The sequence below is a fragment of the Meriones unguiculatus genome, chromosome 4, assembly GCF_030254825.1.
Source record: "Meriones unguiculatus strain TT.TT164.6M chromosome 4, Bangor_MerUng_6.1, whole genome shotgun sequence".
Taxonomy (NCBI): domain Eukaryota; kingdom Metazoa; phylum Chordata; class Mammalia; order Rodentia; family Muridae; genus Meriones; species Meriones unguiculatus.
In genome coordinates, this window is record NC_083352.1 from 61,651,691 (window position 1) to 61,664,853 (window position 13,163).

Consider the following 13,163-nt stretch of genomic DNA (forward strand, 5'->3'; position numbering starts at 1 on the left):
CATCTTTAAAGAGTGAGAAAATTCACATCAAATAAGTTAATGCTGATAACAGCCTATGACATGCCTCCTGCATTCCAGGCATTTTCCAGTTGGGAAGCTCGATGTTTACAGCTCCAAATGTACCATTCAGTGCCATTTCCAGACCGAGACACTGCAGTGTGGGGGATTTAAGTAAAATGCACTGACTTACATAGCCAACACGGGATAACAGAGAGGTTTCTAGAACTCTGGAGAGGCCTAATTGTCTCTCATTTAGAAGGTCTCAGCAATGGCACAGCACCAAATACCAAAATATTGAACTGCAAAAGGCTGGGTCAGGCTCCCTGTGTGAGCAGAAAGTTAGTCAAAGGAAAATGATGGGAAAACACCCTCAGGGCTCCCTAAAGAAAGGAGAACTGTTCAAATACATCTCACAAGGACACTGACCAATAGACATCCAACCTTAGTGCCCATTATCTCTGGCTTTGTTATTCAACATGAAACAATTGGATACCAGGACTCAAAATATAGCACACAGAAGAACCAAAAATTACTTCCCTGATGCAATTTTCACTTTGTCAACATTAACTGTTTTCTTTCATTAATGTCATTTTCTTTTATCTCCAGTTTTCCTCATGATCTTATTCAAGGGGGGGAAATGAGAAAAGAAGAAAGAGTATCAAAAAAAAAAGAAAAGAAAAGAAAAAAATAACTGGAAACTACTTGAAACTGAAGGTTTCAGTCCTTTGTTGTGCATTTGCCACCCTCCCAATTAGAGGAGCAGGAGGTTCTACTCATTATTCTTTAGATACTAAGTATTAGATACTAAGTATACTACTTTTCATTCGATACTAAGTATCTGGCAAACACTTACCCTATTCCAGGCATCATGCTAGGCACATGATGTACCATTGTGCCCAACAAGACCCATCACCCTCAAGACCTCATGGCTAATAAAAAAGAAAAAAACAAAACAAAACAAAAACCAGTGTTAACAGTACCACTTGCTAATTGGCTTAGGAGGAGGGCAAGTTAGCCTAGAATTCTGTTACTCTGTGCTCACTTTCTCTTGTTTTCTTCTTCTTTGTAACCTCTGGTTCATTACAGTTCTTAGTCACTCATCTGGCCTACAGCAAGACCCTCCTCAACTCCTCTTCCCTGCAGCCATGCTTCTCTGCTCTCTGGTTCCCCTCCTCTGCCCGCTGTCACAGTGCCTTGGTTCATACAGCTCCTGCTGAGATACCTAGCTCCCGCCCAGGGTTACCTATGAGGCCTTTCTGTACTCTCTGTGCTCCTGTGTGCCCATCACATCAACTCTCATGCAGGTCCCTGACACTGCCCTCCACCCTCAGCCAATGCCTTTGTTCTTTCTTTCCCACCAAATTCCCTTCAGTTTAGCCTATTGACTCGACCATTTCTAACTTATTCCCAAAGATTAAGATTAAGCAGTCCTGTCTCTCTGGGAAGGTGTCACACATGTACCCATCTAATACACACCTAGATACAGCCTTCAATCCAGCATCAGGACATCACTCAAATTAGGACAGAAATAAAATCTCCAGATCTATAAGAAAAGGCTCTAATTCAGTTCACTGCAAGAAATTATCATAAAGTTAAATATTTTAAACCATAAGAGAGTCACCCCATGAGGCAAGATTATCCCACTTGGGGAAAAGTTGGCTATTCATATGCTTTAGAATATTAGCCATAGAATATAGGATAAATATACTAAAATCTTTAGTCCTAAAGAAGCTAAACAACAAGGAGGACTCAAGGGAAGATGCTTAATTCTCATTCAGAAGGACAAACAGGATAGACATCGGAAGAGGAAGAAGACAGGGAACAGGACAGGAGCCTACCACACAGGACCTCTGAAAGACTCTACCCAGCAGGGTATCAAAGCAGATGCTGAGACTCATAGCCAAACTTGAGCCCAGTGCAGGGAATCTTATGGAATAAGAAGACAGAAAGACCTGGAGGAGACAGGAACTCCACAAAGAGACCAACAGAGCCAAAAATTCTGGGCCCAGGGGGTTCTGTAGAGACTGAAGAATCAACCAAAGACCATGCATGGAGAGGACCTAGACCTCCTGCTCAGATGTAGCCCATGGGCAGCTCAGTCTCCAAATGGGTTTCCTAGTAAGGGGAGCAGGGACAGTCTCTGGCATGAACTCTGCTGCCTGCTCTTTGATCACCTTCCTCTAGTGAGGTTGCCTTAGTAGGCCACAGAGAAAAAGGATCCAGACAGTACTGATGAGACCTGATAGGCTTGGGTCAGATAGTAGGGGAGAAGGACTTCCCCTATCAGTGGGCTAGAGAAAGACATTAGTGGGGGAAAAGGGAGGGAGGGTGGAACAGGGAGGAGATGAAGGAGGGGGCTACAACCAGGATACAAAGTGAATAAATAATAATTAATAATAATAATTTTTAAAAAGAAAGTTAGAAACACATCTGATGGGCCAAGTCGCTCCTGCTATAAATTTTCATTATGTGTGATATTGTGATTTTTTTTTTAACTTACAACCACTTTTCTGGGATTTTTCCCAAATAAATTCCTTTTCTCCTGAGATGACACAGGCACTAGCTATCAGCTCCATCCTAACAACCTGACCTTTATAATCCACTTGGTGGATTACAATCAACTCCAGCAAGTTATCCTCTGACAACATCCATGCAGACATGCATTGTGACATGGGCATGTGCACACACACATAACACACACACACACTAAATAATTGTAATAAAAACTGAAAAAGAAATAAAAACGTAAATTCATTTTCTGCTACTTGAACCTAAAATGCTAAATGATATTTGACATTTCACATTGCTAAAGCATAAAGAATAAAAATTGACCATCACTGATATAATTAATGAGGGCCCCTAAATGACATTCCAAATTCTGATGAGTGGAAAGGAAAATCCAGGACCTCGGGGTAAAAGGCTTTGCACAGAGGGAACACCGGCTGCTTGAAAACAGAACACACTCTTCCACTCTTCGCATTCACAGCTATGGCTGAGCCCATCCCCCCAGACCGGCTTCCCACCCAGGAACCAGCTCTCGGTGACCACTATGTGCACTGAATATCCAGCACAAAGCAGGCTCTCTCTGTGCTGGTTGAGGGACACACGAGCAACTCTTTATAAATCGCTGGGGTAGAAACAGTAAGTCATATTTCTGTGGCAGCATATTTTTAAGGGACTTTAGAAGAGCCCAGACCCCATCTTGGATTAGGTATTTTGCCAAGTAGAAGAGATGGATTCCTTTATTGTTGTTTGTCTCTGGGGAAGAGGACTAGACTTCACAATCATGTTTGTAATGGGAAAAAGCCTATCCGTTCAGCACGATGTATACCTTCTTCCTCATCCACCTCAAACTCTCAGATTTTCACCCTACCCTGTCCATTCTACAGCAGTCCATCACATTCTCGCCGTCCATCCCTTCCCAGCTAACATGTTCCTGGGCTGAGAAAATTCTGGCTTGGCTTTGCAGGCAAGATATTACATAGTGGATCAGAACCTTTGTGTAAAGATTTCCCAAGGGTTGCTGGGCATTCTGAGTATGGGTCAACTTTCAAGGCATGGTTTTCAAGAATGGGAAATTAACGTGCTTAGAAAGGGAAACAGGAAAGAGAATGACTGAAACAACTTGGCTTCTCTGACCTATCAAATCATATCCTGAAATGTATTTGTCATGCCCTTTACTAGTGACGAAACAAATACTTCTGTCCTTGGTCATGTTTATTAATCTGTAGTTAGCATAAAAAGTGTGAGCTTCACTGTGACATTTTAACACATACATACATAAATATACAGACTTGTTCAAATGCATCCTGCATCCTCCCTCCCCTCCCCTTGCTGATGCTCTTCTTTCTTCCAATGGTCCCTCTCCTGCTTTCCTGTCACATGGATTCCGTCACTCCCCACACACAAGCTTAAGATCTCTTCCTTCCTTTTTCAGGTCCTCACTCTGTTTTTATGACATACACTTATGCACACACAAATGCAAGTTTAAATCTAGTGTCTGCAGGTGAGAGGAAATGTGGTATTTATCTTTCTAAGACTGACTTATTTTTCTCTAAAATGTAATTCTTTAAAGTGTCATACAAGTGTACCTGGATGATCACTAAGATCCTGCTATCTTAATGAAGAAAAAGAGGAGAAAGAATGAATCAGAACCATGTCTTAACTGAAGAAAGAAAGAAAGAAAGAAAGAAAGAAAGAAAGAAAATAAGAAAGAAAGAAAGAAGCAAAAAGAAAAGGAACTACAAAGCCAAAAGATCTTACCAATGAAACTTGTTTTCTTTTTTTAAATATGTAATACATTTAAAGTCAAAGATAGATTTATTTATTTAAATATAAAGAAATAAAGCTCAAGGGGGTGGGGAAAGAGCCATGTCAAAAAAAAAACTTTTTTTTTCCTTTGAAATGTTAAGTATCATTATGGAAGCAAGTTATTTTATTTAAAATCTGTACACCTAAAGAAGCTAAGCAAGGAGAACCCTGGATAAGATGATCAATCCTCACTCAGAAAGACAAACCAATAGACATGTGAAGGAGAAAACAGGAAACAGGACAAAGCCTACCACAGAGGGCCTCTGAAAAACTCTACCCAGCATTGTATCAAAGCAGATTCTAAGACTCATAACCAAACTTTGGGCAGAGTGCAGGGAATCTTATGAAAGAGGAAGGAGATAGTAAGACCTGGAAAGGACAGGAGCTCCACAAAGAGAACAACAGAACCAAAATATCTGGGCTCAGGGGTCTTTTCTGAGACTGATTCTCCAACCAAGGACCATTCATGGATATAGCATAGAACTCCCACACAGATGTAGCCCATGGCAACTCAGTATCCAAGTGGGTTTCCTAGTAAGGGGAACAGGGACTGTCTCTGACATGAACTCAGTGGCTGCCTCTTTGAACACCCCACCCCACCCCAAGGGGAGAACAGCCTTGCCAGGCCACAGAGGAGGACAATGCAGGCACACCTGATGAGACCTGATAAGCTATGGTCAGATGGAAGGGTAGGTGGACCTCCCCTATCAGTGGACTTAGAGAGGGGCAGGGTGGAGATGAGGGAAGGAGGATAGGGTTGAGAGGGGAGGAGGGAGGAGGCTATAGCTGGAACACAAAATGAATAAACTGTAGTTAATATAAAAAAATAAAAATTTAAGTTAAAAAAATTCTATCAGTGTACCCAACATAAAATTGACCATCTTAGCCATCTATAAGTTGACGAGGGTAAAGTACACACATACTTTCAGGTGCCACTGTACCCAGTTTCCTGAACCATTCAACTAAGTGACTCCTAATCTTCCCCTACCTCTGGCAGTTGCACCCTATATAGCTGCCAGTATGGCTACTCTTGGAATGGCATAGATGTGGCATCATATAGAATCTGCTGCCTTCTTTCTGGCTTATTTCACTTAGCATACTTGGAATTCCTACCTCCTTTAAGGCCAAATAATATGCCAATGCAAGGGAAGACCATATTTTACCAATCTGAAAATAGATCTGGTGTTGCCTTCACTTTCTTTGACTTCTCTCTTAACATGTTTAACTTGGGGGTTCTGAAGCTGGAGTTAGGTTACATGGTTCACAACCCTAGGCCCCCTGGTAGTGTAGAAGTCAAAAAGGAATTTTTATTTTTATTTTTATTTTTTTGGTAATGGATGACTAGTGAGCACAGTACTAAACTAAGCAAATGAAAATGCTTACAGTTCAAGGCACTGAAGAGACATTTTAGATATCATAAATCCATTCTAAGATAGCTCTAATCAGATATTTACTAGATCCTAAAAACAGAGACCATTTCTCTTCTGAAGTCAATGATACCCAAACTGTGGTATGTCTATATCAACAATGAAGAAAATAAAGAAGCCACAACAACCCTACCCACAGGGGATTCAGAAAAGGTTCCTCCCATGACCCCCACCACTCCTCATCCAATTGAGTCCCGAGAAAAACTGGAGAGCGAAAAGCATAAGGAAGGAGGAAAGTACCACAGATAGGAGCCATCAGAACAAACCTGAAGATGAGAATGAAACATAGTCTTGAAGCAGGAAACCTGATGAAAAGGGAACTTCAGGGAGCAGTCCCAAGACAGAATGGGAAAAATGAGAAGCAAGACCCAATCAAGTGTCAACTGAAATAAATGAAAGTCTAGAAAATGCAGATCATCGCCACAAACCCACTCTAGAGAACTTTGAGTTCCCCCCTCTACTGTTCTCCCTCTTAATTTTGAGACAGGATATTTCATTAAACTTAGAACTTGCTCTTTTACTAGACTTGCTAGTCAGGAAGCTCTAGGATTAGAGGGGTACAACTTAGAGCCTGGCTCCTAGGTGGGTGCGAAGGACCCTCACTGAGACATCTGTGCTATAAATCCTTTCTTCCCAGCCCCCAGGACTACCTTTGTCATTAGTGACAATGTCACCATGAAGTATGTAGTTACACTTACTTCTAATACCCACTTTATGCTGCTTGATAGTTGTGAACTTTTATGAACTTGGAGAAGAACAGCAAAGACTTACAAGGTTAGATGTCTACAAACAGAATTCCTGTCCCAGACACTACTGGAAGAGCTGAACCACTGAAATGCGAAAGGGCAGGGTGAGCTCAGAACAGCATTGTGTAAGCAGGGGGGTGATGTGCCCATGAAGAGAATGTAAAAGGGTGTTACATAGATATTTCCTCTGAACTGAAACATTCTCTCTTAGAGGGATAGGGGCGAGAGAGAGAGAGAGAGAGAGAGAGAGAGAGAGAGAGAGAGAGAAACCTAAGGAAACCTACCATCCTTGGGAAACTTAAAATTTTATACAATTCACAAGTCCCCTCCATGAGGTTATGTAATCAGTAAGCAATTGCTGGGGGAGAGGAGACTCTTCCATGGAGATGACTGATACTTGTGCAGGAAATTGCCAGGATGTCGCTTCTGTGAGTCATCACTCTTACTGGGGAGACGTAGCTGTGTATGCGTCACCATGGTCCTATTTGTGACCTCTCATCCTTTCTTCCTGTAAGTCACTCCAATAAACTCATCAGCTCACCAAGTAAGACTTGGGGGGAAGGAGTTGTTTGTTCTGTCATTGCTGCTTTGCCTAGGATAAATAGATGTTTATTTATGTCTCCCCAGAAGAGACACGACAAAGGTGTCCAGGAAATACACTGAGAGGAAGCATGTACAGGTCTGAGGTATCCCACTCCTCCACTTGGCAGCGCACAGGAGCTAAGCAATGTCAAGGCAGGATGCTTTACTAACTATGTGGAGGTGAGCGTTAAAGGTTGAGCAACAGTTCCCTGGGAAATTACGAGATGTCAGCATCCCACCCGTTAGAAGATGACAGCATCCCAGTAGGAAGAATAGTGTGGAACTCCAAGGCTTCAAACAATCGTAGTGAATAGGGGAGGAACAGACAAGAGAAGGGACCAGAAAGTGGAAGACAAGTCCAATGTGACCAGTAGCATGAAGGTGTGACCAGGGATAGAGGCAGCACTCAGAGAAAAGAGCAAATTTCTTTCTTGACAGGAAAAGGGGAATTACAGGCATGGGAATTCAGATGCAGGAAATACATCAGTGAGCTGTGGCAAGTCCCAAGTGAAGATAAACCTGTGGTGAGGGTTAATTCCCTGAGAAGAGACTATGTCGGGGCAGGCTCTGGGATGAAGGAATGTAGGACTTGATTATGGTTTGATTGTGCGATGCCTTCTTCAACTCATATGCTAGAACCCTTGGTCACCAACTAGTGCTATTTGGGGAGGTTGTGAGGCCTTTTGGCTATAGAATCTTGATTTAGATCCTAAGAGTAGGGATTATGGGGTATAAACCTCTCAAGCCTACCCCAATTCTCTGCTTCCTGGCTGCCCTATGATAAAACCATCCACTTCACTCTACTATGGCCATAAGCAGCTCCTGCCACCATACCTCCACCACCACGACAGACTGTGTGCCATGGTCTATGCGCCAGAATTGATCCTTCTTCTCTTAAGATGTCTGGACAGTTATTCCATCACCACAGGAGAGATAATGCAGGACACAAGGATGTTCTAAATGTCTGGAGTTAGAATCAATGCCTTCCACCTGGATCCCACGATTAGCAGCCCTGTGCTATGTGGGGTCCCTGCTGCCAGGTGTTCAGACCTGAGTTAGTAAATGTGAGGAGCAGCAGCTGGCAAATCTCCCATGCTAGCACTCACCTAGCAGGCCTCCTGGCTCCTGGGCAATGTCTCCCGGTGCCGTACCAGGTTTCAAGAGAAGCATAACTGTTGTTCATATCCAATGTGTGCTCTACAGCCTGCCCCTCCACTCCCCCGTTTTTCTACCCAAGAGCCTTAGAACACAGACATCCCCTACCTTTGCACTTCCCCACATAGATTTTGATCAACTTTTGATTGCTTCCCCTGCTAATTTTCACCGTGGCTCCTTACTACTGTCATCTCAAGGCTCTTAACAGTTAATGGCACACATGATTTTTAAATGACAGTGTTTTCTTTTACACCATCCAAGTTATTCCTGAAAACATTAAGCATCCTAGGACTCAAGATGAGAGCCATTCTCTGTGCCCTGAAGTTGGCCCCAATCAGTCTTCATAGCCCCTGACTTGCTACTCAGAAAAGAATTTATGAAGAAGCAATCTCCAGTTATTGTGTTCATATTACTCGCCTTTTCTGAGGTTATTTATGTTTTCTATTATAAACAATTCAAATGTGGTCCCTTTTAAAACTCCTCATTTTCTATCATCTTCGTACAATAATGTAGAATCAAGTCATGTAACTTAACTTCCACTTTTTTATCTTAATCAGGATAACAATGTTAGAACATTCCTCCCATTCTCGATAATGCAAAACCATGAACAAAACCTCTGTTAAAATGTGTTAAAGAGAAAACAGCACTTTTCAAAGACAAAGGTGTCTGCCAAGCACAGCTCACCTGTCTTCATTTCTGTGTCTACTTTTCATTTGCATTTCTAGAGAAAAAAAAAGGTTTCATTGCTGAAAACAGGAAGCATGTGCACAATTTTCCATTCATTCTCCAATGTTAATGATGCCTCCAAGACTCCTGCTTAGACTGAGGCAGGATCTCTCCTAGCCCACACCGGCCTGGATATTGCTAGCTAGGTAGAACGAGCCTGATTCTAATTAGGAGATCTTAATTCTTCTGTCTCAAGTTCTGGGCTTACATGTTTTTAAACACTAATCTTGCCAGTTGTAATTAAATATCTTATAGGAAATAAACCCAAAAGTCTTGGTTACTGAGCAAAACAAGCTATCACAGAGGTTACATTTATTCCAAGGCCTAACCCGACAGTATATATTAATGAGGAAGCTATTCACAAGAAGTTTTGATGAACGCCTCTAGGGATGTGACAGGGAGCTTCTTCTCACCAGCTCACTTCACTTCAACAATTTGTAGCTTGATCAAAAGTCACTGAACCATTTGGTTGCAGGATGACTACTTTTAAAAGGTTAATGTGCTGTCACAACTGTGTTCCTGATTAAGGTGACAACATTTTTTTTATAAAGAATTGTAAAGTCCTTTTAGCTGTGCTGTTGATTAATGCTCTAAGAAGACAGAAATAATACCAAAAGAGTTTTGAAAGTGAAATAGAGATTGAAGCCAGTGGATGAGAAGATCCAAAGCAAAACAGTTGAGCTGCTTAAAAACATATTGATACCTTGAGATAACTTTGCACCAATGTAACTATTAAAAGTAAAATGAACTGAACACATTCCGTACCTAGCTGGGACATGCCAATGATGCAGACTATATAAGGTTTGCTTTCCAAGTCACCTGTGACAAAGACTCACTTACCTGCAAGAATGAGTGCTACGGAAGGCCTTCGCTGATTAAAAAATGATCTTGGCGTCTCTCTTCGCAATGGAAAAAAGGAGTCTAAAATGATAAGAAGAAAAGAAATAGGAGGTAACCCCTGTAAATTTCCACCCTTTAAATACAGGTGAGGTTTAATAATGGTAAAATGCATGTGATTTAGTATATAACACACAATTCATCTGCACGCATTGCAACCCTCCCCGCCAAGCGGTAGAGTATACCCCCCTTCCTCTTTTAATAAGTAAAATGCAAAATATTTGTTTTAAAAACGAAAGCATCAGCATTTAAAAGCGCGAGAACCCCGCTGAGGACAGAGGAAGGCAAGCATTTCCACGTGGAAAAGAACAAACCTAAACACGCTAACCCCGGCAGAAAGAAAGGCGCACAGCTGCTCCGCTAGCACAGCTGCCTCTGCTGATGGCTGCGCTAGAGTCGCACTTGGTTTCCAAGTCAGGGTCCGGAGGGAAAGTACCGCCCCCTTCTGCTAGCACAGCTCAGCGCCACCACTGGGGGGAAACATCCGTGCAATAAAGTGTTAACAGTAAGAGAAAAATTCTCATCCCAGTTTTCTTGGAGAGGAGCGAATCCACACGCTACAAAGGTCCACTGTGGGAGTCATACTGCCAGTGCCCACCGCAGCCCGGAGAAGCACCGAGCCGGCCTGCTGCGGGGCCCCGAGGGGGGTTACTAAGCCGGCAGGATGGCAGGCAGGACGGTAGGACTGGCGTCTGCCAGGAGCCCAGAACGCTGGAGAGGATGGACTGGGGGCGGTCCAGGTTCCGCACCCTCACCTGAGGACAAGAACCCCTGCCCAGCCCCTGCTCTGCCCGTCTTGTTCTCAGTAAGGTGGGGGGGGGGGTATGGGGACGCCGTATAGCCCCAGCCCTTGATGAAATAGATTGTGTCGATACAAGCAGAATCTGAAGATGTTCAGACCAAGGACTCCCTGTGAGAAAGCGTCTGGGAAAACGCTAAGGTCCTTACGCCAAGCCTGTAGTACACTGTTGTCAATGACCTAACTCGGGGCTACTTCCCCAAGAGTTTTCCTTATTTTTATCCTATCTGCCCCATAATTCAAGTAATGGGCAAAATATATCGATGTGTGCGTACACACTAGCACACTAGCATTTCCGTGTCATGTGCAGGAATAATAAAAAGTCTGACATGGTTTATACAAGGCCAAAGGAAAGATTGATAAGCCACTCGAGTCTACAGATTACTTGCTGGTCCCCCCTGTCTCCAAGGGGACAGCCTGGCAGCTCCTCCCCCCCCCACCCCCCGTGCAGCACATTACTGTAGGAATAGAGAGTCTGTTTTCTATCCACCCTCTCACCTGGGTTTGCTGTGGGTTTAACAAGGAGAGTGGGTCGTCGTCTGCCTGGGGGGCAAGCCTGCAGACCTCCAACTTGGAGACTAGGACAGCAGAGCTGCCTGCTTCAGCACTGCTCCCGAAGCCCAGGCCCCCTCTGCCAGCCTAATTAATCTCTGTCTGACGGAGCTGCGCTTGGCAGAGAGGCGGCAGTGTCAACGTGGGATAGTCACTTGGACCTGAATCTGAGTTGTTTTCCATCCCTGACAACAAATAACGTTACTTCCCAGCCTGCAGGCCAAGAGCTGAAATGGGTTTATAATTTGCCTTCCAATCAATCTCTCATTCTCTCTTGACCACGTAAGTTTTCTCCTCTGTCTTTCAGCATGCAGGGAACAGCCTTGGAGACGCAATCGCAGGCAGAGTCTTTATTGATATCCTTAATGAATATTCTTTGCCTTGTAAGTAAAAAAGGTGGAAATCTGCATAATCCCAGACCACACTGGTTTACATAATGAAAACAAATCGTCTGTCAACTCATAGCTCTGCAAGATCATTAATAAACTCAGTCATTCTCTCAGGCCAGCGGCTGGAACAGAAGCCTTCAGTCATTTTATATGCACACAGTCATCCACATTCAGCCAGCTCTGGGACCCTGGTTCTAGGCCGGCTGGAATCCGAGGACAAACAGCGAAGCTCCTTCCTCTTTGCCTAGTAAAGAACTCATTAAAACTCTGCTCCCGGGATCTGGGAAGTGCGTGACCTTAGAAAGTCCTCAGAAGAGGAAGTCTCCGGCTAGGGATGGAAAAGTACAAGAATGCAGAACAACAAACCAACAAACCCAAGAGTGGTGACCAGGCTGGAAACAAAAAGCACAGTGAAAATTTTGAGATTAACGGTAGCTATTCGGAAGAGAGGGGATGAGTGCAGACACGGCAGCATGCCTTCCGCCGCTACTGCACTGCTTAGGGATCCATCCGATAGGCAGAAGACGAGGCACACGTGCATTAGGGTTTTCCATCTTCACAGAGGCGCAGAAGGAGGTTAAGAAATCCGCATGGCTAACCTATGGGAAAGCCAGGAAGTTTTTGAACTTTCAAAGCCAAAACACTGAAGAAAAGCAAGCCTGCCCATTTCCAGTACTGGACACTGCCCATGAAGGCCTCGGCTGTGATTTAAACGTGAACCGCCACTCCTCCCACACCCAGCTGACCTGTGTAAATACGTGGCCCCAGCTGTGGACTCTATTTGGGAAGGTTGTGGAATTCTTAGGAAGAAGGGCTGCAGGGAGGAAATGGGTCCCTGTGTGTGGGACTTGAGGCTTCACGGCCCACCTCCACTTCCTGCTCACTCTGCTTTCTTGGTGTAGATGAAATGTGACCGGCCGGCCGGCCGCTTCCCCCTGCCACCCTGTTTCCCCTGCTTGCTGCCATGAGCACTTGCTATGATGGACCATGTACCTCTGAAACTATAAACCAAAATAAACCTTAAATAAACTCTTAAATTGCTTCTGTCAGGGTGTTTTATCCCAGTAACAAGAAAAGACATGAAGACACTGATCTCTTATGTGGGTCTTTAGTAATGGAGATGGAGTCTACAGCAAGTACTGCACAAGAACAGTGATTGGGTATAGATGCCTCCAGCATCCAGAGACTATCAGTGAGGCATTGAGAACACAGCCTTTCCTGGAGCCAGGTGTTCATTCTCCCCCCATCCGCCCCACCCCCCACCAACCAGAAACAAACAAACAGAAAAATAAATAAATTGAAATCCCAATTACAAAAACAAAACTTTGGAAAAGTCCTCCTGAATATTGAAGAATAAAACAGTATGAGAAATGTGCTAAAAGTAAAAATGAAATCTAGTGACCAGCTGAGAAGCGTGGCTACAGACACGCTTATGACAGTCTCAAAGCAGCAAGGACATATCCCTTAGTCTCAACACTATTGTTTGGGTTTGGGTTCCCTTCCTGACTGTCTGTAGCCCACTGTGTTCTCAACAGTTCAGCACAGAAGGTGAGGATTAAGGAGGACCTGGCGTGGCTTC

The 13,163-nt window shown here is 43.8% G+C and overlaps 1 protein-coding gene across 12 annotated transcripts in view; it reads right to left on the reverse strand.

The window, feature by feature from the left end:
- Nucleotides 1–13,163, reverse strand: part of Csgalnact1 (chondroitin sulfate N-acetylgalactosaminyltransferase 1) — a 349,122-nt gene that overhangs the window by 185,612 nt on the left and 150,347 nt on the right. For 6 of the 12 annotated variants that reach the window (XM_060381884.1, XM_060381887.1, XM_060381879.1 and 3 more), the window contains one exon: nt 9,788–9,868. The exons of 3 other annotated variants lie outside the window; for them this stretch is intronic. The gene's annotated coding sequence lies outside the window, so the exon portion shown is untranslated. Of the gene's footprint in view, nt 1–9,787; nt 9,869–10,158; nt 10,301–11,141; nt 11,295–13,163 lie in introns of those variants that run through there. 3 more of the 12 variants (XM_060381882.1, XM_060381886.1, XM_060381888.1) reach the window with 3 other exon arrangements.